General features: G+C 52.6%; 1 protein-coding gene across 7 annotated transcripts in view; it reads right to left on the bottom strand.

The window, feature by feature from the left end:
- Positions 1 to 17,472, bottom strand: part of C1QTNF1 (C1q and TNF related 1) — a 29,118-nt gene extending 11,646 nt beyond the window's left edge. The window contains exons 1-2 of one of the 7 annotated variants that reach the window (XM_074389030.1): positions 7,432 to 12,866; positions 7,129 to 7,224 (exon numbers count right to left, since the gene is read on the bottom strand). The gene's annotated coding sequence lies outside the window, so the exon portion shown is untranslated. Of the gene's footprint in view, positions 1 to 3,567; positions 3,713 to 3,810; positions 5,554 to 7,128; positions 7,225 to 7,431; positions 12,867 to 12,989; positions 13,389 to 17,182; positions 17,212 to 17,326 lie in introns of those variants that run through there. The other 6 variants (XM_010342343.3, XM_074389029.1, XM_074389031.1 and 3 more) reach the window with 6 other exon arrangements.
- Positions 17,473 to 25,142: the final 7,670 nt, after the last annotated feature.

Genomic DNA, 25,142 nt, shown 5'->3' with positions numbered 1-25,142 from the left:
AAAATACAAAAATTAGCTGGATGTGGTAGCACGTGCCTGTAATCCCAGCTACCCAGGAGGCTGAAGCAGGAAAATCACTTGAACCAGGGAGTCAGAGGTTGCAGTGAGCCTAGATCGCGCCACTGCACTCCAGCCTGGCGACAGAGTGAGACTCCATCTCAAAAATAAAAACACAAAAAAATTAGCCAGACGTGTTGGCGCACACCTGTAATCTCAGCTACTCTGGAGGCTGAGGCAGGAGAATCGCTTGAACCCAGGAGGCAGAGGCTACAGTGAGCCTTGAAAATCACATCACTGCACTGCAGCCTGGGCAACAGAGCAAGACTCTATCTCAACTAAATGGGTCCTGTTATATTTTTGCCCCACCTCCACGCTGTCACGCTTGTGTGCTGACAGTGGACACCTGGACTCGGGGACCGTGAGGCTGGGTTTTGCCCTGATGCTCCACCCAGCGCAGGGCCTTTTGACAAAAGCATTCTGTAAGCAGTGTTTTCCTTTTTCTTTAATCCTCATCAGGTGAGCAGCTGCTCTGAGAGGCAAGCCTGTAATCTCCCTGAATTGGAAGGAGCCTTGGCAGACAAGTCCAAGCTGCCCTCTCCGCTGACAGTCGAACACAGGCTGGGTTGACTGAATGCCCGTGATTTGCATGGCATTGTGTAAGAGCCTGGGAGGAAGTGATTCAACCATAAATTAAATCTATTCCCTGACCTCAGGAATATAACAGGCTAGTGAAGGAAACAGACACGCACCCAATTATAGCTCAAGACAAGCCGCACATGCTGAATCTAAATGCTAAGCGGGTAATGTTCTAGGCCTGTGCCGCCCAGTACAGTGGCTGCTATGTGTGGCTATTTAAATGCACGTTAATTAAAATGAAAGAAAATTCAAAATTCAGTTCCTCAGCTACAGTAGCCACATTTCAAGCGTTCGATAACTATTAATACACATAGGCCAGGCACAGTGGTTCATATCTGTAATCCCAGCACCTTGGAAGGCCAAGGCGGGAGCATCGCTTGAGCCCAGGAGTTCAAGACCAGCCTGGGCAATATATCAATCCCCATCTCTAAAAAAAATGCAAAAATTAGCCGGGCATGGTGGTGCCTGTAGTCCCAGCTACTCTGGAGGCCGAGGCAGGAGAACTGATTGATCTCAGGAGGTTGAGGCTGCAGTGAGCCACAACCGTGCCACTGCACCCTAGCCTGGGCAGCAGAGCAAGAACCTGTCTCAAAAAAATAAAAATAAAAATCCAGATGTAGCCAGTGGTTACCATATTGTGCAGGATAGAACCTTGCAATCATTGCAGAAAGTTCCGTTGGACAGCTCTGTTCTAGATTAAAATAAAGTCATCAGGGAGGAAGCAGGAACCGGACAAACAGCAGGCCAGGAATCTGGGAGTCATTTAGACCCTTTCCTCTCTCCCATCTGCATCTCACCCATCCCCAGCTTGAATAGCTCCAGACATCAACCCTCCCTTCTGCCCTGCGCCTGCATCAGATGCTCTCCAGGGGCTCCACTGTCCCCCAGACCTCAGCTCCCCCAAGACAAGCGTCTTCATCTGGCTTTTCCAGAGTCTGGACATTGCCCCCAAAATATTACGTCCATCTCCCAAGGACGCTTGGCCTAAAATTGTATCCACACCTAGTGGTTTCCAGTTCAAAAATCGAATTCAGGCTGGGTGCAGTGGCTGACGCCTGGAATCCCAGCACTTTGGGAGGGTGAGGTGGGCAGATCACTTGAGGCCAGGAGTTCAAGACCAGCCTGCCCAACATGGTGAAACACCATCGCTACTAAAAGTACAAAAATTAGCTGGGTGCAGTGGTGTGTTTCTGTAATCCCAGCTACTCAGGAGGCTGAGGCAGGAGAATCACTTGAATCTCAGAGGTGGAGGTTGCAATGAGCCAAGATCACACCACTGCACTCCAGCCTGGGTGACAGAGAGACTCCATCTAAAAAAAAAAAAAAAAAAAAAAAAAAAAAAAAAAAAAAAAAAAAGGTGGGGCATGGTGGCTCAAGCCTGTAATCCCAGCACTTTGGGAGGCCGAGGCGGGTGGATCACAAGGTCAAGAGATTGAGGCCATCCTGGTCAACATGGTGAAACCCCATCTCTACTAAAAATATAAAACATTACCTGGGCATGGTGGCGCATGCCTGTAATCCCAGCTACTCAGAAGGCTGAGGCAGGAGAATTGCCTGAACCCAGGAGGCGGAGGTTACAGTGAGCCGAGATCGCGCCATTGCACTCCAGCCTGGGTAACAAGAGCGAAACTCCGTCTCAAATAAATAAATAAATAAATAAATAAAAATTTAAAAAAAAAAAAAAAAAAGGCCAAGCTCAGTGGTTCACGCCTGTAATCCCAGCACTTTGAGAGGCTGAGGCGGGCAGATCATGGGGTCAGGAATTCAAGACCAGTCTGACCAACATGGTGAAACCCTGTCTCTACTAAAAATACAGAAGTTAGGCATGATGGTACATGCCTGTAGTCCCAGCTACTCAAGAGGCTGAGGCAGGAGAACCTCTTAAACCCGGGAGGCAGAGGTTGCAGTGAGCCGAAATTGTGCCCCTCCACTCCAGCCTGGGCGACAGAGTGAGACTCTCTCTTAAAAAAATGTATGTATATGATTCAGCCCAGCACCCAAACACTCCTGGTTTCTACACAGCATCAACCGCCCCTCGGCCATCACCACCCCTTTGTGCCACCCCAGCTTCTGCCACCTTTGGAACACCCCAGAATCCTCCCAACCAGAACAGAAGCCCTGAGTCCACTCCCCGTCGGCTCTGGCGTCCGGTAAAATTCTGTTGAGACACATAGAGCCCTCCTGTTGTTGCAAGAGGATTCAGGTATTGGAGTGCCAAGAAAGAGGAGGGTGCCCCATCAGGGTGTCCTTCTGACAGGTGACATCTGCTTAGAGCCCTTTCCCCTGCTTCCAGAAGCCATTTGTCACACTAACTGCCCACCTACCAAAGTCCTCCAGTGATGGGCAGGAGGGGGCAGAGCGGCTCCCCTGTGATGAATGTGGTGTGTTTCTCTCTTCTAGACGCCCGCCGCATGGCTGATGTTCCCTGCTGTTCTCAGACTCTCCCTCTTCCCCTCGACCTCGTGGTGGTTGGGGGTCCCTTATGGAAGGAAGTCTGCCAGGTGGAGGCGAGCAGCCCCTTTTCCTGAGAGATGCCAGGGTGCTGGGGCCCATCTCCTCTCGAAATCTCTCCCTCTCTCCCTTTTCCAAAAAGCTGCCCTCTGTCTTGCAGAAGGACGGTTTGGTTTTTTGGGGTTTTTTTTTTTTTTTTGAGACGGAGTTTCGTTCGCTCTTGTTACCCAGGCTGGAGTGCAATGGCGCGATCTCGGCTCACCGCCACCTCCGCCTCCTGGGCTCAGGCAATTCTCCTGCCTCAGCCTCCTGAGTAGCTGGGATTACAGGCGTGCACCACCATGCCCAGCTAATTTTTTTGTATTTTTAGTAGAGACGGAGTTTCACCATGTTGACCAGGATGGTCTCGATCTCTTGACCTCGTGATCCACCCGCCTCAGCCTCCCAAAGTGCTAGGATTACAGGCTTGAGCCACTGTACCTGGCTGACGGTTTGTTTTTTAAGGCTCAGGTGTTTATCTGGTACTTCCAAAGCCCAAGTCCAGGGATGAATACAGGTTCTTCCAGGGCTACTTGCTAGTTAATTAGCAAAGGTTTCCTCTTCCCTGGATGGGACTGAGGCCTGGCTTGGGACGAAAAAGAGAAGAGAGGCCAAGAAGTCTCCCATCCTAAAGCATCTCCCTCCCATCTTGGACCAACTGCACCTTGACCGGGAAGGACTCACCTGGAGCGAAGAGTGGGACTCAGAGTAAATTTTTGCCCAGGCCCTGCAAACAAGGAGGCCGCGTGAGCCACCAGGCATCGGGCTCTCGGGGCACTCGGCCAGCCCAGCCTCCAGAGCTCCATTCAGTCCCAGTGGAAACAAAGACTTCCTTGAGTAGGGCAGCTGTCCTCAGCTCACCTCCCAGCTGGAAAGTCTCGGGCGGCAGGCTTGCCCCTGCTTTGAGAATGGTGTGAGAGAGAAGAGGCACCGACGGCTGCCCTGTGCCCACTCTGCAGGTGGCCTGGCCCACCGCCCGCTTCCCCAGCACCAGCAGCGGGGACGCCCCCGGGGGCTGACCACTCCCAAGACAGACGGTGGAAAGCACCTGGGAATTCTATGGCCTGGGGCCCCACCGCACCCAGCCCTGTACACGCAGCACGGATGTCTTGGGTTGTCTGGGGCCTGGACCAGCCCCAGCATTTTCCAGGCAGCTCCTGAGGAAACCTGGCATAAGATGGAGCTTTGTCCCAAGCCTAGGGCATCTGGGTCAGGAATAGAATTCATCACATCGTCTCACTGGTCCCCCTCTCGCCTGGTCCTGCCCCGACTGCTCAGCTGCGATCACCCAGGACCCTCATGGCACCCAACACCCTTCTGCACTCTGCTTCCGTGCACACTTTCAGCATCTGCCAATGTTGACTGCCCTCTTCTTCAGCCGTGGGTGTGGCCCACACTGTCTCCCAGTGTTCAGCCTTCCTGATCAACCCCCAAAGACAGGTGCTCTCCCAGGCTGTTCCTTGGCCCTCAGCTCCTCTTGTGCCTAACTCTCCTACAGTTATTTATTTTGGAGACAGGGTCTCCTTCTGTCACCCAGGTTGGAGTGCAGTGGTACAGTCACGGCTCACTGCAGCTTCAAACCCCTGGGCCCAAGTGATCCTCCCAGCTCAGCCTCCCGGGTAGCTGGAGCTACAAGCATGTGCCACCACATCCAGCTTATTTAAAATTTTTTTTTTTTTTAGAGACAGGATCTCACTACGTTTCCCAGGCTAGTCTCAAGCAATCCTCCAGCCTTGGCCTCCCAAAGCGGGTAGGATTATCAGCTTGAAGCCACCGCGCCTGACCTCTTTCTGCCTGTGTTGGTCCACACCACGTCTTCAGCTGACAATGCCCTAGTCCACGTCCCCACCACTGACCTGGCTGCTGAGACCTGGGCTTGCAAATGTTCAAGTCAATACCGTGGCTACAAGACACATGGGGCTATTTCAGTTAAACAAAATGGAACATCCAGTTCTCAGCCACAGGAGCCACGTTTTACATGCTCACATGGCTAGCAGCGGCCATAACAGCGCAGCTCTCCGCACCTTGCATCACGGCTGAAGGGTCTGCTGGGCAGCACTGGTCTAGAGCCACACAGGCAATTGCATATGTGATCATCTGCTGAACGCCTCCTCTTTGCTCTGCTGTAAGACGTTTTTTCTTTGTTTTTGTTTCTGAGACTGAGTTTTGCTCTTGTCACCCAGGCTGGAGCACAATGGCGCGATCTCGGCTCACTGCAACCTGCGCCTCCCAGGGTCAAGCTATTCTCCTGTCTCAGCCTTCCAGGCAGCTGGGATTACAGGTGCCCACCACCATGCCCAGCTAATTTTTGCATTTTTGGTAGAAACGAGGTTTTGCCATGTTGGCCAGGCTGGTCTCAAACTCGTAATCTCAGGTGATCCACCCGCCTCAGCCTCCCAAAGTGCTGGGATTACAGGCGTGAGCCACCGCACCCACCTGCTCTGCCCTAAGACTTTTAACCCCCCAATTAACTCACCCCCTTCTCCCCCACCCTCACCACACTGGCTTCTCCTCCTGCGGCTTGCGGCTTGGTGAAAGCTATGCGCGCCATCACGCAGGGTCCTGGGCCAGAAGCCTGTGAGCCACTTGGATGCCACCTTCCTTGCCCCCGCCACAGCTCATCCATTGCCAACCCTGCATGCCTCCTCTCCTCTCCATCACTTCTCCCCCAGCCCTGGCTGCTTTTCTGCCTCCCATCTGTCCCCCACACTGCTTCCAGAGGCAGCTTTGAAAAATGCAAATCTGAATGCCACCCCCGGCTTCAAGGGCTTCCCATGCCAATAAAGGAGGCAGTAAGCCCTGAGCATTTCCATCTGGCCCTTCCCCACCCCACCTGGGTCCCCTTCACTCCAGCCCTCTGGAGCCGCTCAGTCCCTAACAGGTGACACCTGGGGTCTCGTCCTCTGACACAAGCTCTTTCCTCTGTCCGGATGCCCATTTCTCCTCCACCCTCTCCATCCGTGTATTCTCCAGAACGCAGCCTGAGGCCACCTCCTCCTGGAAGTTGCCCAGACCCGGGGCATGCTGTAGGTGCCCCTCCCCCACATCCGGACAGAACCAGTCTACGGTCGCTGGTTTCCCGGGCCATCCCCATGACTCCAAGCCCCTGGGACACGGGATCCCCATCTCATTTCTCGGGTGTCACCAGCATCCGGTGTCTAATTCTCAACAGGGCTCGAAAGCTCCCCTCACCTCCAACCAGTCCCAAGTACAGAGCCATCATCCAAACACATGCCACAGCCACAGGTCTGTCCAAATCTCTCTCTAACTCCAGGTGGGGATGCAGGGATCCAAGGGACGTCACTGTCACCAGAATGCTGACTCCCGGTGCGGCCATGTGGCTGTCTTCCCCAGAAATGCTCCTCTTACCTGCACTCAGAAAGGCTACTGCTTCAAAGACACAAAGCAACTGCCTCCGTTCACCAAGGTTAAGAAACACTGACGTTCGGGAAGAAAGACGGCCTAATGAAATACACGGCTGGGCGAGGTGGCTCACACCTGTAATCCCAGCCCTTTGGGAAGCTGAGGTGGGCAGATCGCCTGAGGTCAGGAGTTCAAGACCAGCCTGGCCAACATGGTGAAACCTTGTCTTTACTAAAAATACAAAAATTACCTAGGCGTGCTGGCATGGGCCTGTAATCCCAGCTACTCCAGAGGCTGAGGCAGGAGAATTGCTTGCACCCGGGAGGCGGAAGTTCCAGTGAACTGAAATAGCACCACTGCACTTCAGCCTGGGTGACAGAGTAAAACTCCATCTCAAAAAAAAGAAAAAAAACAAACAAACAATTATAGTGCGTCCACATGATGGAAACTAGAGAAACGAGGTGGTTGATTATCAGGACGCCTGTAATCCCAACACTTTAGGAGGCCGAGACAGGTGGATCACTTGGGGTCAGGAGTTCAAGACCAGCCTGGCCAACGTGGTAAAACCCTGTCTCTACTAAAAAATACAAAAATTAGTATGTGGTGTGGCGGGGTGCACCTGTAATCCCAGCTACTCACAAGGCTGAGGCAGAAGAATTGCTTGAACTCAGGAGGCGGAGATTGCAGTGAGCAGAGATCACGCCGTAGCACTCCAGCCTAGGTGACAGAGCGAGACTGTCTCAAAAAAGAAAGAGAGAAAGAGAGGAAGGAAGGGCGGGAGGGAGGGAAAGAGAGAGAGAGAGAGAGAAAGAAAAGAAAGTTTATAAAGCAGTAATGAGTGAAAATGCAGGTTGAAAATACGCAGATCCAAACACACGTGCACACACACACACACACACACACACGCACACACACAGCCACAAAGACCCGAAGGCCACCCACCAGGCTGCCAACAGCGATGATCCAGGCTGATGAGAATACAGATGCTTTTACCATCTTTTCTTTCGGCCTCTCTGTTTCTTTCCCCTGTAACAGTCACATCCTTTTTCACAGCAAATACACATTATTTTCCACTTAGAAAAATGACAAATCAGCCCCACCCTGGGGACTAAGGGAGCACTTTGTTTATTCCAGGAAACTCAACTGGATGCATAGGAAAGTGGGTTGGGGAGAAAAGAGAGTTTGTTGATGCCGCGTCGTTAAAGGCTCAAGCGGAACCATGGGGAATACAAATTGGCCTACTGCTGAAGTCTCACGCTCTTTCGTTCATTTGTTCAGCAGATGTTTATTGAGTGTCTACTACATACCCAGCAGGAAGCTGGATTTCAGGCTGAATGGAGCAAGAAGATGTCCCTTCCCTTAGGCAGTAGAGTCCCTGGCAGCTATGGTATGTGAGGTGTTAGCGCCAGGAAGGGCACAGGTGGTAGGGAGCACAGCAGGGTGGCACTGGAATTAGGCGAGCCAAAGAGAACGCTTTCCCAGCGGCGGGGGGCTTTGCTGGTCTTTGGCCCCTGCTGCTGAAGGAGGCTGCCTGCGTAGGGCCCGTGGCCTGCAGCCGGGGAACAGAAGGAAATGGAGCCCAGTCCTGGAGCCCATCCCCTGCATGATGTGCAATGGCCAGCCTGTTCCTGGACCAGGAGTAGCCCAGTGTTTATGAGATTCCTTCTGACAAAGCCCCGCTACCCCTGAAAAGCCACCGCCGAGAGCCAGGCTCCGGCCATGGTGCCTTCGCCTCACCACTGAGCTTGATCCTTAGAATGCGCAAATGGGCTCAGAGCAATGGAGCCGCCCGCCCCAGGTTCCACAGTGGGGAGGTGCTAGTGCTCAGATTAGACCTAGGTCTGTCCGACAGCAAAGCACATTACACTTCACCCCGAGGGGCGGCCAGAAAGATGCCAGAGAGCATAGGCTCCTCCTCCTCCCAAGCCAGGGTCCAGCGCCCGTTCCCGCCCTCTGGGCTCAGGGTTGAGGTGCCCACCAATTTGCTTCCTTGCTTGTAGCTGGAACAGCTGCAGCGGCCTTTGGCTTTGAGGGTTGTCTCCAGCAGCCGAGCCCTTGCATTCATCACTCAACAGAGGATTACCAAGAGCCCACCCCATGCCGGGTGTGGCACGGGGCACCAGGGAATCGTGCAACCATCTTCCCTGATGCAATGCGCTAAGATCTCTCTGGTGCCAGCCTGCTAGCATCTTCGAATAAACCACTGGAGTGGAATTCCTTTGGATTTAGGCACAGGATCACCGAGAACATCCACACACACACCTTGAAATGTGAAGGGCTTGGGCAGGGTGGCCCACTGGATGTGCGTTTTGAGGACACTGCTTTTGTAGGGTGAAGAGAGGTCAGCATGCTGGCAAGCTCTGAGGAAGGGAGGGGAAGGCCCAGGTACGGGGGTACGGATGATTCCTCTCCCTGCCGGTGCCCTCTGATGGGCAGAAGCAGACCCGAGTGCTGGGTTGCAAAGGAATCTGAGTTCACGCACCATGCAGGGAGGACTCACAGGGCTGCAGGTCTTGCCCTCGTCGATACCCTTTCATGGGGGAGGGGGCTTCCCTGAATGACGGAAGATGCAAGAGCCCCACGGTCACCCCCAAACCCACCCAGATCCTTCCATCTCTCACTTTAGACTCTTTACAAGCAGAATGGGGCCAAGTGTTTCTGAACACACTCGTCCCCAGCTCTGAAGACTGGCCCCAGGAATCTATGGGCAGAGTCGGGGGGCCCTGCCCACCTTCTGGCCTACATTCGCCTCGAACCCACCCAGGGCTGGCAGCTTTCCCAGGCGAGGCCCTTCTTCCTCCCTGGTCCCAGGGCAGAGGGTGGCTGGCATCCAGATGACTGGCTGAGGGGGATGGGTACAACCCAAAGCACAGGGCTTGGGCATTCCACCAAGTGTGGCTTCAGCCATGGCCAACGGCAACATGTGACCCAGCACAGGGCACTGAGAACTTGACTTCCCCATGCCCGCCTGCCCGCCTGCCCGCTGCCGTCTGCCTCCTCTCCTCCTCCCCGCGACGCCTGCCTTCCTGCCTGCCGCCTCCTGCTCTGCTCTGTCTCATGTCAAGGAAAATTCCTCCAGGAGCCAGGGAGATGGGCAGACACTGGGGCTGGCCCACAGCCATCCCGACGGCCGTCCTGGACAGGGCCTGTAGTCTGTACCACCCCCATCTGAGGCTGGAAAAGGGGTTGGCTCCATGGGGCCTCAGAGGCAAGACAGGGGTGCCCGCTGTGCTGTGGGGGCTGTGGGGGTCAGTGCCCCTGCAGGAAACCATCCGCCTTTGAACCACATTCAGATGCCAAGCCCAGCTCTGGAAATTGAGCATGGGCAAGAACGGGCAGCTGGAGGGGTGCTGATGTGCCACGAGCTGCTCGTATCACCCCAGCACAAGTGTCACACAGCTGTGACCTTAACAAGGACCCAGAGATACAGATCCTTCCCGCATGGCTCCAAAGCCCGTTCCTGCTCACACCGTTTGCCTCTCCTGGAGACCTAGAGCAGTGGTGGCAACAGGTGGAGCGTCTCACGGGGGAGCTCGGGAAGGAGGAAAGGGGTGAGCGTGCCCTGAGGCTGCACGTCCCTGCTCAGGACTGGCCCTTCCAGGCCAAGGACCCCAGCACAGACCCCAGGGCAGGGCCCCAAGGATCCCAAGCTCGTGAGAGCAGCTGGCTGGGATGCCCCCAAGAGAGCCTGGAAGAAGCTCGCTGTCGAGCTGGCATCGCTGTTTCTTCCAGACGGCTCTCTAAAGTGGGCAGGTGAGTTCTCGCCCTGCATGCAGGGGTCGGGGAGATGCCAGGGTCCTTCCAGAGAGCTGCGCTGTGCCATTCGACACCAGCAGAAGGCTGGTTTCAGCAGGTTAGCAGGGGAAATGGCAGCCCATGGCCCAAGAGGTAGCGTCCCCACCTGAGTATCTCCGGAGGCTGCTGTTGTCAGGCAGAGGCGGGACTGTCTGGGGGACAGTAACCTGCTCCTTCTTCCTGCCCTTCCTGGTGTCTGTCATTCCCACCCCTTCCCTAAGGCTCTGGAGCCTCAGCCACAGCCCCCAACCCCAGGAACAGAGACCCCTGAGGACAAGACACAAATGGGAAGCTCCAGTCCCTGTGCACACTGTATCTACGAAATTCTTTTCATCTTTGTTTTGATGAGCAAAGTTCAATGCCAGAATATTTGGTCTATGAGTCATGCTAATTACAGCTGGGGGGAGGCGCTAGGAAGAACAACAGAAAGAAGCATGTTCTGAAAACCTCTGCAGTGCTGGCTGCCCTGGACAGGGGGTCACTTCCCAGGAACAAGGAGGGAGCCCATGCCCTTCCTGGGACAGCTTGAGCTTTCTCTGCTCCCACTTGGGATGGCAACCCTTGCCAGCTGGCTGCACCTGCCTGGGAGGGGGAGGGGCATCCTGTGGCCACGCAGCACCCACCCAAGGCTTCCTGCACCCTGCTTTCTGCCTCCCTGACAAGCTCACTGGGGACACCTCCCTTGGCAACGCAAGAGGAGGAGAAAGAGGCTGGAGAAGTCGAGAGTCCCTGGGTAGTGGACCTGTGTCCTTCCTGCCCCTGGGCATTCTCTGTTGGCAGCTGGGAGAGAGAAGTTCCCAGCCTCGGCTTGGAGAGCTGAGTGCCAAATTCCCAACACCAGGTAGGAGTGTTAAAAGCATACGCCCTGGAGGCTGGGCGCGATGGCTCAGGCCTGTAATCCCAGCACTTTGGGAGGTTGAAGCGAGTGGATTACTTGAGGTCAGGAGTTTGAGACCAGCCTGACCAACATGGCGAAACCCAGTTTCTACTAAAAATACAAAATTAGCCAGGCATGGTGGCGCACGCCTGTAATCCCAGCTACTTGGGAGACTGAGGCAGGAGAATCGCTTGAACCCGGAGGCAGAGGTTGCAGTGAGCCGAGATCTTGCCATTGCACTCCAGCCTGGGAAACAAGAGTGAAACTCCATCTCAAAAAAAAAGAAGCATACGCCCTTGGGCTAAAGACACAGATCCCAGTCTGCAGTCCTCCATCCCTGTCTCTGGGACCTCAGGCAAGCCGTGAGCCTCTGGAGCTTTGCAGCTCTGTTCTTTCCCCAAGTGAGAGTTCCCTGGATGGAAGTGTTGAGAATTAACAATTACAATAATTATTAATATGACGTTCAGCACCTGCCATGTGAGAAGCAGACACACGAATCTGTGGCTCACATGATGATGACGCTGATGGCTGCCACTGTGGTTGGGCTGTGTCTAAGGGTCTCTCCAGCTCTACAGGTCTAAGAGGGAGGGCGAGGAAGCTTCCGCTTGTCCTCGGCCCTCGGCTCCGTCTCTCTTGTGTTGGCTCCCTCCTCCCTGGTTGGCAGGTACTGGACAGGTCTCCTGATCTCCCACGACAGCCAGTGCCTCCATCTGTGGCTGCTCACGGCTCCACCGCCTGCCAGGGAGCGGTACTTTCTTGCACTATAAAAAGCAGAGGCTGGGCAGCCTGTGAGGACGTCACACGCTCCCATGGGACCGTGAAGTGGCCAGCAGCGGAGAGAAAAGTTTCTCACGGCATTTCTCATGTTCAAAGCTCAGGATGAGAAAGCTCCCAGCATGTCGTGTTGCCTCCTTTCCTAGAAACTAGGTGGGGCAGCAGAGTCAGGAACACCTCACAGAGGGACGGCTTCCTCCCTCCCTCCCAAGCAGGGAGGAGTCGGCCCAAAGGTGCCTGAAGCCGATGGAGGGTCCCTAGAAGAGAATCCGGCATTCTGGGGCTGGAAAAGGGTGACCCGGGCTAACGGTGGGAACCACACCTGCGCCCGCGGAGAAGCCTGGAGGGCTGGGTGGTGGGCAATGGGTCGACAGGTGCCGTCCAGAAGCAGCCAGGCGGCTCAGAGGCTCCAGCCCCAGGCCAGGGACCTCTCCCAGAGGCGCCGGCACCCGGGAGCTTCGCTTCCCAGGAGGGCCCCGGGGAAGCAACATTGTTTTTTCCTGCCCAAGCTGGGCTCCCTCCAGGACACCAAGGCTGTCAGATGCGGGGACCAAAGTCAGCCTTCCTATTCCATGAAGGATCTAGGTTGGCCACAGACCGGCCTGGCAGACCCAGCGGGCAGGTGGTCCCGGTGAGACTGGGGAGGGGTGAGGGCATCCCTGCCAGGTGCGGCCGCGGGCATTAGTACCACTCCTCCTTCCACACCCTCAGAAACGCACCAGAGAAGAGTGAAGCAAGATAAACACCCCACAAAAAGCTGGGGGGAAGGTGCGATGGCTCCCGACGGTATCCACGTGCAGAAGAGTCCGGCTCCTCCGCAGGCAGGGAGCCCCGGGACCGCGACCCCGCGCAGAGGCGCCTATGCGGGGGGCTGAGTCAGGGCCGGGCGCCAGGGCTTCGCCCAGACCTGGGGTCCCTCTGCCCCTGCGCCTCCACCGCGCTCCCCGGCCCTCCGGGCCCAGGGGTCTGTCTGCCCGCCCCGCCCTGCCCACCGGGCTGAAGCCACGAGCACAGGGGCGGGGCGGCGCCGGGTCCCTGCGGCTCCGCCACCTACCTCCGTCCCGCCGGCCGCTCCTCCCGCGCCGCCCTTAGAGCATCTCCCGGCGGCCGAGCCTCCTCCCGGCCAGGTCCGGGGAGACGCGCAGACCCGCCGAAGGAGACGCAGCGGGGAGACGAGTCCTCCGGCGCCGACGGTGCAGAGAAGGAGGGTGGGGGCGGTGCGAGCAGCCGCGGGTGCCCCCAGCACCTCTGGTCCGCCACCCAGGCTCCGAGGTCCCTGTGACCAGAAGCGGAAGCGCGGTTTCTCGAAAGTAAAGGAAGAGACGCAGAAAGTGGGACAGACGCGCACGGCGCGAAGCCCAGCCAGATGTGAGCGGCGAGGAGCCGCCAACACTCCCAGCGCTTTCCGTCCAAACAGCAGCCGCGGAGGATTAACTGTGTGCGCCCCGCCGCCCCGCGGAACTCCGGCGGCCGCCTCCTCCCGCCCCTGGGGAGCGCGCCAGGCTGGCAGTGGGGAGGGCCGCTTCCGTGCATCCGAGGGCTGTCCAGAGGTGGAGGGGCTGCGATCCCGGGGCGAGGATGCCCCACGCAGGACGGGGGTGCCCAGCAGGGCCGAGCACTCCCAGTCACTTGGTAGCAGGGGGTGGACTCCAATGCCTGGGGATCCCCTGCAGCCAACCCCGAGGGGTCAGGTCTCCAAACAGTGTCAGACCTGAGACACCGCACACATCAGTGGGGACTCAGATTTGGGGGAATCTGTGAACACCCTACAAAAAAGGCCAAAATGTGTGTGTGTGTGTCTGTGTGTGGGGGGGGTCTGTGTGTGTGTGGATGTGTGTGCGTGTATGTGTATGTGCACGTGTGTGTGCGTGTGTGTGCGCGCGTGTGCATATGTGCACGTCTGTGCGCACGTGTGTGTGCGTGTATGTGTATGTGCACGTGTGTGTGCGCGCGTGTGCGTGTGTGTGCGTATGTGCACGTGTATGAATGTGTGTGCGCACGTGTGTGTGCGTGTGTGTGTACACGCACACATCTTTGGAAGACGATGGTCCACTGTGTTGTTTTGTTCAGGGTCTTGAGAGCTCTGTGATCTAATGGTTAGGAGGGCGCCCCTTCCCCGGAAGGTTTACACTTTCCAGAGAGAAGCATGCGCAGAGCGGTGGACCCACGTGGCTGGAAGCATTCCTCCATCTCTGTCAGGCCTCTCATGCCTTGATGTGAAGACCTGACATTTTCTCAATCATACACGTTTTTCTGAACCAGCCCCGTAGGCCGCCCTCCAATCCGGATCCCTAATCCGGGCTTCTCCAGAGCAGGCCCTGGTTGGGGCCCAGTCTCCATCCCTGGACTCTTCCTCAGCCCAGCTCTCCCTGGAAGATCACCATATCACTAGCAGGGGAGGATCTGGCCGGAGAGGCGAAGTCTGCCCTGATGGTAACGGCATTCCCCACTTTCTTGTTGCTTCTTTTCAGCCCTGCTGCCCCGTTCTCTCTGATCTGCCCCTCGCCTCGATGCTGGACCTGCATGTTTTGGTCATCACTCCTGTGAGGGCCTGTCTCTGGCTACATCTAAACAGGAAATGTGAAAACAGGGATGCTGGTTGGGACGTTCAGAGCGCTAGAGGCTTGACCTTTCCCTGCCCGGAATGTCCTCCCATCCGCTGCAACCAACAACTGGACAGATGAAAAGAATCAAAGAGGAGAGGAAGAAGAAGGTGCAAGCTCGATGCCGGCCGCCTTGCCCAAGGCGGGGTGAAGCCAGCACTCGGGGCGACGTGAGGACGGATGGAGATGAGAACAGAAGGGGAGGCCTCCGGGCAGGCGAGCCGCGCAACAGCCCACAGAGGCCCTGGCTGCATGTGCCAGCCCTTCCTGTGAGTCCAGGGAGAGAGGCTGCCAGGCCTCCAGCACCCAGGGGGATCTCAGAGGACATAAGGGCCACATGAGGTCAACACTACTTAACCAACTAGAGATGGGACCTCCGCTAGGCTGAGGAGATCAGGGCTTGCCTGTGTTCTTGGCATACATGTCTGAGGCTTGGCAAAACCTACATCCCTGGTTGCTTATTGATACAGGAAAAGCCACAGATAAGCCTGTCTCCATTCCCGTAAGTGACGTGAGGACGTTTCCCAGTCACCAGGAGCAAGGCCTAGCACACAGATTGACCTTTCCTTAGTTCCTCTGCCCTCAAGTAGCCCTTGCCGCAGGGATGCCAGAGAAAGCAACAGAGTTTTTCGCAGCCCTTATGAGACCTTCGTCCATACTTCAGGGAATCTGGGCCTTTCTAGAACGCTTATGGGCTGGGAAACTCCCTCAATGCAATGGGAAGGCTCCTCATTGTGCTGCCCGGGAGCCTCAGACCCAGAGCAGTCCTGGGCAGATATCAGAATTCACAAAGCTGGACACACAACTCGAAAAGAGAAAGAGGTGAGGATGTTGTGGTGGAACACACCTGTAATCGCAGCACTCCGGGAGGCTGAGGCAGGAGGATTAGTTCAGCCCAGGAGTTTGAAACCCACGTGGGCAACATAGTGAGACCCTGTCTCTACAAAATATAAAACAGTTATCTGGGCTTGGCGACACACACCTGTAGTCCCAGCTACCCGGGAGGCTGAGGTGGGAGGATCCCTTGAGCCCAGGAGTTCAAGGCTGCAGTGAGGTCTGATCATGGCACTGTAGCCTGGGCAACAGAATGAGACTCCATCTCAAAAAAAAAAAAAAATTGTGGATGACGGAAGAGTTATTCTTTCTCTTTACCCCATCCAAGATGGCTTTGGTGTTGAAGAACCGAGAAACAGTTATCTTTAACATAATTCCAAGACAGAAACTCAGAGGCCCAAGGGAGTACGAAATTCTAGAAAGACAGCAGAAGGCTGGCCATCTCGTGCAGCTGCACCTGGCTCATCCTACTGGGAGCCTGTCCTGGCTCTGTCTTACCTTGAGGCAGTCTGGGGATGCTACCGCAACTTCAGTGGGCCTTAGCTTCGTTATCAATAAGGCAGAGATAGGTCCAGGGTCTCTTATCTGGAACCAAGGAGGCCAGCTGTGTCGAGAGTCAGACACAAATATCCCACAGAGCATCTTACCCTGGGCTGTGGGCGGCGCCCCTTTGAATGTGCTACAGTGGGAAAAAGGCAAGCCATCCCTAGTCTCAGGACAGTTCAGGTCACATTGTTCTGCCAAATTTGTGTGTGCCAAATTTAGAGGAAAACTAAGTTTTCAAAGTTGTTGCATTTCCAGGATGTGGGAGAAGTGATTGTGAACCTGTAGTTTCACACACGATTAATCAAAAGGGTGATGGAGCATAGCGTTCACCGCAGCTATCATCACGACAAGGATAATCTTCCTTCCCTCCTCCTTGACTTCGCCACCTGTCCCGAGCTGCAGCGCCATCCAGGAGCCACGAGCATGGGCCAGGAGCCCCGGAAGCTGAATCTGCCTGCTCTTGGGAAGAGGAGAGAAGGAAGAGATCACAAAAGAGACGACGCATCTTCCTTGAGGCAGAAACTGGGGATGGGGAGGAGTGGTATGGAATGTAACAAAGAGAGCCTGGGGGTTCCCGAGACCGAGGTCCAAGGTTCAGAGGTATGGGAAGCTCCGAAGAAGAGGAGTTGAGGTCTGAGCACATCTTAGGTGCTGCCATCCTGGCTCACAACTCAAGGCAGCAGGCGACGGACAAAGACCCACAAGGCCAGCCTCCCAGAGAACGCAAGCCAGTCCTCAATAAAAAGTCCAAAATGGAGAGCGGGCCAGGTTCCTAACGCTCTGTCATCAACTTCACCTCTGCTTTATCCTTGTAAGTGGGAAGATGGAAACTCTGGCAAGCGAGGGCTGTCCTTGCAGAGCGGCTGATGTTCTTCCATCCCTGCCTTAGGCCCCCCAGGCAACAAGAGGCAGGGGGTTTGCCCCTTGGCAAAATCCTTTCCTGCTGGGCAGAGATCCTGAGAGTTCTAGGACAAGAGTCAGGACAAAAAACAACAGCAGAAATCAAAAACAAAACCAGCCCCAGTGCCTGGGGGACCTCAGCAGCCCTGGGATCATGGGTCAGAAGTCAAAGGCAACTTCCAGAAAGACAGTCCCCTCCCCAGGGTCTCTCTCAGCCCCCCAAACCCGTCCCAAAGCTCCCTAGGAGCTCACATCTGCACAAGGGTGTCAGGGTGAAAAGCCCTAACGGATTCCTGAATATTGCCAAATCATCCCATAGTCTTAGACAAGGACAGGTCATAAAACGTGAAGCCCCACGACTCACAGGGAAGAAATACTTCCTGGAACCCCTGGCAGGGGAAGCAGCGCGTTCCGCGTCCACCCCGACTTGGCAATTCTTTCTCTCTTCCTGGGCCTGTCACCACGGGTCGCTGGGTCTGTTTGCTCATTGTAGGAAAAAGCGACGTACCTCGGTTAAAGTCTGCAAGGCACTCGGTTCCAGATCAGCCTGTGGTTAGCAGCACTGTGATTTTTCCCACCGCAGCCCTCACATCCCGCCTTTCCCAACTATTTTGGGTTGGGCTGCCCAGTCATCCCACAAGGGCCGAGACTGGTATGGCAAACTTTGATTTCTGTTCCCAAGGGTAGCGACCGGCGGGCTCCGATGGTGACGTCCCACAGCCAAGGGGCGGGGGTGGGGGTGGGGAGAGTCTCCACAGAGCTTGGAGAAGCTGCTGAGATGGAAACGTGGAAACTTGGCAGGCGGACCCAGCCTCCCTGGCCGCTGGCCCATGCTCCTGGCTCCCGGATGGCGCTGCCCATGTTCTGGGCAGCTCGGGACAGGTGGAGATCAGGACTGGCAGCTGCAAGGCAGACCAGGTGAATAGGCTTCTTTATGGTCCTCACACCTGCAGAAAACCAGGAGGGCAAGAACGTTCCCTCTCCAAGGAAGCCTCGCCTTTCCGCAGAAGTTTTCCCCTGAGGCCACGTACACGCCTCGCAGCTCTATCAAGCCATTTAATTTCCCTAGGCCTCAGTTTCCCCATCTGTAAACATGTACTCTCCTGTTTTGGCAATGAATGCTTTCAGTTACACGGGGACAGGCGTAAGGGATGATGAGGCAATATTTTACTTGATAAATAAGATGGGAGGGCCCCCTGGTGGACTCCCCAGTTCCAAGCACTTTGAAACGAGCGAGTCAATGCGTAAGTGAACACATGAATGAATGATTCAGTGAAGAATGTCCTGTCTTTTCCGCAGAGCCACAGAAACTCAAGGGAGTTTCCAGCAGGAGGCTCTGGTGAAGCCTCTGACGATGCAAAGAAAACAGGAGAATGAAGATCCAGTGAAAGCCCGGCTGTATTTGTTGACCTTAAGGAGAGGGATTGTATGGCCCAGCCTCTCTGGAAGGTACAGTCTGTTTGCTCACAGTATGTAAATCCGCTTTGACCCAGGGACCTTTCTGCTAGGAGTTTATCCTACAGATAAACTTAGGGCGGTGCTCAAATAGGTAAGTTCAAGGATATCCTCTGAAGCATTGCTGCAGGAAAAAAAAAGATGATAGATATCCTATCCTCAAAAGGCATCATTAGGGGCCTAATAAAATCGGTTTTTTTGTTTTGGTTTTTTTTTTTTTTGAGACGGAGTTTCACTCTTGTTACCCAGGCTGGAGTGCAATGGCGCGATCTCGGCTCACCGCAACCTCCGCCTCCTGGGTTCAGGCAATTCTCCTGCCTCAGCCTCCTGAGTAGCTGGGATTACAGGCACGCGCCACCATGCCCAGCTAATTTTTTGTATTTTTAGTAGAGACGGGGTTTCACCATGTTGATCAGGATGGTCTCGATCTCTTCACCTCGTGATCCACCCGCCTCGGCCTCCCAAAGTGCTGGGATTACAGGCTTGAGCCACCGCGCCCGGCCAGGGCCTAGTAAAATAAATTCCACACAGTGGAATACCATGTAGCTCTTCAGAGAATAAGCAGCTCTCTATATGTGATAGGGAACAATCTCCAAGCTATATTGTTTTTGTTTTTGTTTTTGAGACGGAGTTTCGCTCTTGTTACCCAGGCTGGAGTGCAATGGCGCGATCTCGGCTCACTGCAACCTCCGCCTCCTGGGTTCAGGCAATTCTCCTGCCTCAGCCTCTCGAGTAGCTGGGACTACAGGCACGCGCCACCATGCCCAGCTAATTTTTTTTTTGTATTTTTACCAGAGACAGGGTTTCACCATGTTGACCAGGATGGTCTCAATCTCTTGACCTCGTGATCCACCCGCCTCGGCCTCCCAAAGTGCTGGGAATATAGGCATGAGCCACCGTGCCCGGCCTATATTGTTAAGTAAGAAACTACAAACCCTTACTGAAAAGCGTGAAAGAAAATCCAAAGAAATGGAAAAGCAAAACATGGTCTTAGATAGAAGACCCAATATTATGACAAAAGTCTCAGTTCTCGCCCAGTGAAGCTATAGATTCAAAGCAAGTCCACTCAAAATCCCACAAGGCTGAAGGTGGGTGGGGCAGGAGGGGACTTGTCCTACACCCAAGAAGGCTTATTATAAAGACATAATACTGAAGATACTGGTATTGAACAGAGGTGATCAAGTATCTTAGTACGATGTAATAGAAACCCCTCCTGACACATGACCCATGTGTGTATGAAAAGCTGATCTATGACGAAACTGGCATTGCGCACATGTCCATGGGGAAGGGATGGATCAATTCCTAAAAACACACAGAGATGTTGGGGCATCCACAGAAGAAATGTAAATGGCCAAAAGGTATAAGAAAAGATATACGGCCGGGCGCGGTGGCTCAAGCCTGTAATCCCAGCACTTTGGGAGGCCGAGGCGGGTGGATCACGAGGTCAAGAGATCGAGACCATCCTGGTCAACATGGTGAAACCCTGTCTCTACTAAAAATACAAAAAATTAGCTGGGCATGGTAGTGCGTGCCTGTAATCCCAGCTACTCAGGAGGCTGAGGCAGGAGAATTGCTTGAACTCAGGAGGCGGAGGTTGCGGTGAGCCGAGATCGCGCCATTGCACTCCAGCCTGGGTAACAAGAGCGAAAACTCCGTCTCAAAAAAATAAAAAAAGAAAAGAAAAGAAAAGATATACAACCTGGTAGTAATCAGGCAATGAGCAGACACTTATTACCATCAGACTGGCAAAATTAAAACATCTCATGATGTCTGTGGAGCTATTACTAGAAAGGTCCTGAACCAGACCCCAAGAGAGGGTTCTTGGATTTTAAGCAAGAAAGAATTTCGGATGAGTCCACAGAGTAAAGTGAAAGCAAGTTTATCAAGACAGTAAAGGAGGCCAGATGCAATGGCTCATGCCTGCAATCCCAACACTTTGGGAGGCCAAGGCAGGTGGATCACAAGGTCAGGAGTTCAAGACCAGCCTGGCCAACATGGCAAACCCTGTCTCTACTAAAAATACAAAAATTAGCCAGTCACTGTGGTACACACCTGTAATCCCAGCTATTCAGAAGGCTGTGGCAGCAGAATCACATGAACCTGGGAGGTAGAGGTAACAGTGAGCCAAGACTGTGCCACTGCACTCCAGCCTGGGCAATAGAGTGAGACTCTGTCAAAAAAAAAAAGAAGGAAGGAAGGAAGGAGGGAAGGAAAGAAGGAAGGAGAGAGAGAGGGAGGGAGGGCAGGCAAGCAGGTGAGAAGTGAGCCAGACACGGTCGCTCACGCCTGTAATCCCAGCACTTTGGGAGGCCAAGGCAGGCAGATCATGAGGTCAGGAGATCGAGACCATTCTGGCTAACATGGTGAAACCCCGTCTCTACTAAAAATACAAACAAACAGAAAATTAGCCAGGCATGGTGGCACATGCCTATAGTCCCAGCTACTCAGGAAACTGAGGCAGGAGAATTGCTTGAACCCAGGAGGCGGCAGTTGCGGTGAGCCGAGATCATGCCACTGAACTCCAGCCTGGGTGACAGGGCAAGACTCCTTCAGAAAGAAAGAGAAAGAGAGAAGGAGAGAAGGAAGGAGAGAAAGAAAGAAAGAAAGAAAGAAGAGAGAAAGAAAAGAAGGAAGGAGGGAGGGAAGGAAGGAGGGAGGGAAGGAGGGAGGGAGGGAAGGAGGGAGGGAGGGAGGGAAGGAAGGAAGGAGGGAGGGAAGGAGGGAGGGAGGGAAGGAGGGAGGGAGGGAGGGAGGGAGGGAGGGAGGGAGGGAGGGAAGGAGGGAGGGAGGGAAGGAAGGAAGGAGGGAGGGAAGGAGGGAGGGAGGGAGGGAGGGAGGGAAGGAGGGAGGGAGGGAAGGAAGGAAGGAGGGAGGGAAGGAGGGAGGGAAGGAAGGAGGGAGGGAGGGAAGGAGGGAGGGAGGGAGGGAGGGAGGGAAGGAAGGAGGGAGGGAGGGAAGGAGGGAGGGAGGGAAGGAAGGAGGGAGGGAGGGAGGGAGGGAAGGAAGGAGGGAGGGAGGGAGGGAAGGAGGGAGGGAGGGAGGGAAGGAAGGAAGGAGGGAAGGAGGGCCGCTGAGGGCTGCTGGTTGGCTATTTTTATGGTTATGTCTTGAACATACGCTAAACAAGGGGTGGATTATTCATGAGCTTTCTGAAAAAGGGGCAGAAATTTCTTGGAATTGAGGGTTCCTCCCCCTCGCAGACCACACAGGGAAACTTCCAGACGTTGCCACGGCCTTTGTAAGCTGCCACGGTGCTGGTGGGCGTGGTTTTTGGCATGCTAATGCATTATAATTAGGATATAATGAGCAGCGGGACAACTAGGGGTCACTTTTGTTGCCATCTTGGTTTTTGGCAGGTTGTGGCCCGATTTTACACGGCATCCTGTTATCTGAGCAGGGTCTCTGTGGCCTGGACTTGTGACCTTCTACCTCATCTCAGACCCCGGGGTTGGGGGTGGTGGTGAAAATGCCTAACCTCCCAGGAATGCGGCCCAACAGGTCTCAGCCTCATTTTACCCAGCCCCTATTCACGTTGAAGTTGTTCTGATTCCAATGCTTCTGACATATTTCCCCCCTCCCTTTCACAAGAGGACCCTTATCTTGTAGTGACGGGAAGATTCATCTTCTGTATGTAGCTTCTTCAGGCTAAATAGGGGTAAGGATATTCCCATCTGACTAGGAAGGTCTTTTGTATTCAGGGTAGAGAGGAATTCAGTGAGAAGGCATCAGCATAGTGAGGGCCATTCATAATTCTGAGTTCCAACACAAGGTGGTATCTGGAAGATTAGCAAATGTTCAGTTTCAGAAAACATTGGGCAAGCTTATTCTCCATTCCCATACAAGGTATATAACAGTAATATGTTCCACAATTGTAAAGCAAAATAAGTAAAATTATCTGATACGGTTTGGATCTGTGTTCTCACCAAATCTCACATCCAGTTGTAATCCCCAAAGTCAAAGGTAGGGCCTGATGGGAGGTGACTGGATCACAGGGTGGTTTCTCATGAATGGTTTGGCAACATCCCCCTTGGTGGAGATAGTGAGTGAGTTCTCATGAGATCTGGTTGTTTAAAAGTGTATGGTTCCTTCTCCCTCTCTCTCTCTTTCTCCTGCTCCTCCCATGTAAGATGCCTGCCCCCCACTTTGTCTTAGGCCATGACTAAAAGCTCCCTGGGGCCTCCCCAGAAGCAGATGCTGCCATGCTTCCTGTATAGGCTGCAGAACCGTGAGCCATTAAACCCTGTGGCTTTATAAGTTACCCAGTCTGGAGTATTTCTCTATAGCAGTGTCTGAAGGGACTAATACTTTGTCCCAAATAAATTAAATAAGAAGGCATTGCATTAACTGCCCAACTGTTGGAACTAAACTGATATGGAGTTGCTAACAGATTCCAATATATGCCCAGCATTAGAATACTGATCCAGATTTTTCTTATGTTACCCATCCCTATTATTTGTTCTGAGCTGTAGCCAGAGATCACTGGTTGGTTCACAGAAATAAGCAGGGTCAGTCTAGATTACAGGGAAAAAAAAAAAATCAATGAACCTAGAATCTAATAATGGGTGTACCATAGTTTCTGAAACATAATTTTTCTCTCTCTAGTTTCCATTTTTATTAAAAACAAATAATGGTAGGACTTGCTTGTGAAATAAACTTTAGTCTTGTCATACTTGGCATGATTATTTGCATAAAGTGCAGCAAGGATAATTATTCATCATATAGACTCTTTTTTTTTTAATTGGCTTTGATGGAAACTTGTTCCATAAGGAATCTTATATTTGACTTTTTAAAGCCTTGCCCAGTCATGGGTTTATACTTTCAATTACCTGTATAATCCTCTCAAGGTCCCAATATAACTTAGGGCTTCTGGACCTGTCATAAAGTGACATTCTTTACTTACTACATGTCAGGAACCCTGTACAGGGGCTACACAGACAAGGTATAAAGCCAGTTTTCCCAAGGACATTTTATTAGCTCTATAAGTCAACTTTGATTCCTTGAGGCAGTTTGTTTATATTTGGAAGCATGCCCTTCCATTCAAAGCCTTGATATAAATCAGTTTCTCCAATTATGTCCTGTTACAAAAGAAAACAGATTCTTATTGCACTTATGCAAATAATTATTAACATATTGCCATAAGTTAAGAATACTGGGCTGGGCGCGGTGGCTCACGCCTATAATCCCAGCACTTTGGGAGGCCAAGGCGGGTGGATCACGAGGTCAGGAGATCGAGACCATCCTGGTCAACATGGTGAAACCCCGTCTCTACTGAAAATACAAAACATTAGCTGGGCATGGTGGCGCATGCCTGTAATCCCAGCTACTCAGGAGGCTGAGGTGGGAGAATTACCTGAACCCAGGAGGTGGAGGTTGCGGTGAGCCGAGATCGCGCCATTGCACTCCAGCCTGGGTAACAAGAGCGAAACTCCGTCTCAAAAAAAAATACTGACAAATAGTTTTCAAATTTTGGATAAATCAGGTAGAGAGAAAGAAATATGCTCCAAACTTTGTTTACAGACATATATTTTACTCAACTGTTAAAAGCTGTAAATAGTTCAAAAGAAAAGTTTGCTTGACTCTGAAAAACAAAACAGAAAGGATCAGCAACATTTTAAGAAAAAAGTCATAGAAAGATTATTTCCATCTTTCATTAGTCTGTGCAATTAATTTCTGTTATGCTCAATATTTAAGAACACATTATTTTTCCGAAAGAGTCTTGGAAGCTTTTTTTATTCCTCTGTATTTTAATGGCACACTTTCCAAAGTTATCAGAAACTTGCATTTAAGAGTAATTGTCAGTATCCTATAGCTGGTTATAAACCTTCATTCAAAGAGGATTAAAACAAGACAATAATTGTCTGTGAATTATAAAAAGTCTTAGGACAGCCAGTCAAAGATGCAATTGACAAGGAAATTTCGTTACTTCTGTAGCATACAATTTTACATAACAATTATAATTATCACTGATAATATGCACTAAGTCACTGATAACATACACTAAGTCATTATAGGAATTTCCTGTAATTTTAGAACACATACCAATAACATATTTATACAAATATGGTCTAAAGAAAGCCAAACACCATTTCGTAATTGACAATGCTTCTTGTACGATCTTAATATACCAAATAAGTGTCTTTTGGACTTTAGGGTTTTTACCGTCTAAAAGGATTAATCAGGTCAGAAAAAGACATATTTAGAATCTGATTTTGGAAAGGTTGTCAAATATCAAAGGTTTAAAACACTTGATATTATAAAATAAAATTCCAGGTCACCATAAGTCATTTATTCAGCCAAAATGGTAACTAAACAATTTTAAAAAGGCAAAAACCTTTACCCATTGATAGAGGGAAGATTTAACTCTCCAAACAATCTGTCTCTTTTCATTCCCTTCTTCTTCCTCTAGTTTATTTAAAAGGCAAACAAAAATCTTTCATTATCTTTTAATATTACATGAAAATCTTGTTCAAGAGAGAAACCCAAATTTCACCTTTGTGATAGTGTACTATTGACGTCAAATTCGATTCCTAGTAAAACTTTATAGACAAATTTTTCTGACTTCAATCAATTGACCATAAGGTAAGATTTTCATAAACCTTTTATAACCCTTTACAGGTTTTTTTTGTTGTTGTTGTTAAAGAGTGTCCCAGGGCCTAGCGCGGTGGCTCACGCCTGTAATCCCAGCACTCTGGGAGGCCGAGGTGGGTAGATCACAAGGTCAAGAGATCAAGACCATCCTGGTCAACATGGTGAAACCCCATCTCTACTAAACATACAAAAAATTAGCTGGGCATGGTGGCGTGTACCTGTAATCCCAGCTACTCAGGAGGCTGAGGCAGGAGAATTGCCTGAACCCAGGAGGCGGAGGT

Source organism: Saimiri boliviensis, chromosome 17, assembly GCF_048565385.1.
Source record: "Saimiri boliviensis isolate mSaiBol1 chromosome 17, mSaiBol1.pri, whole genome shotgun sequence".
Lineage (NCBI taxonomy): Eukaryota > Metazoa > Chordata > Mammalia > Primates > Cebidae > Saimiri > Saimiri boliviensis.
This window is presented reverse-complemented; position numbering and strand designations above follow the sequence as displayed.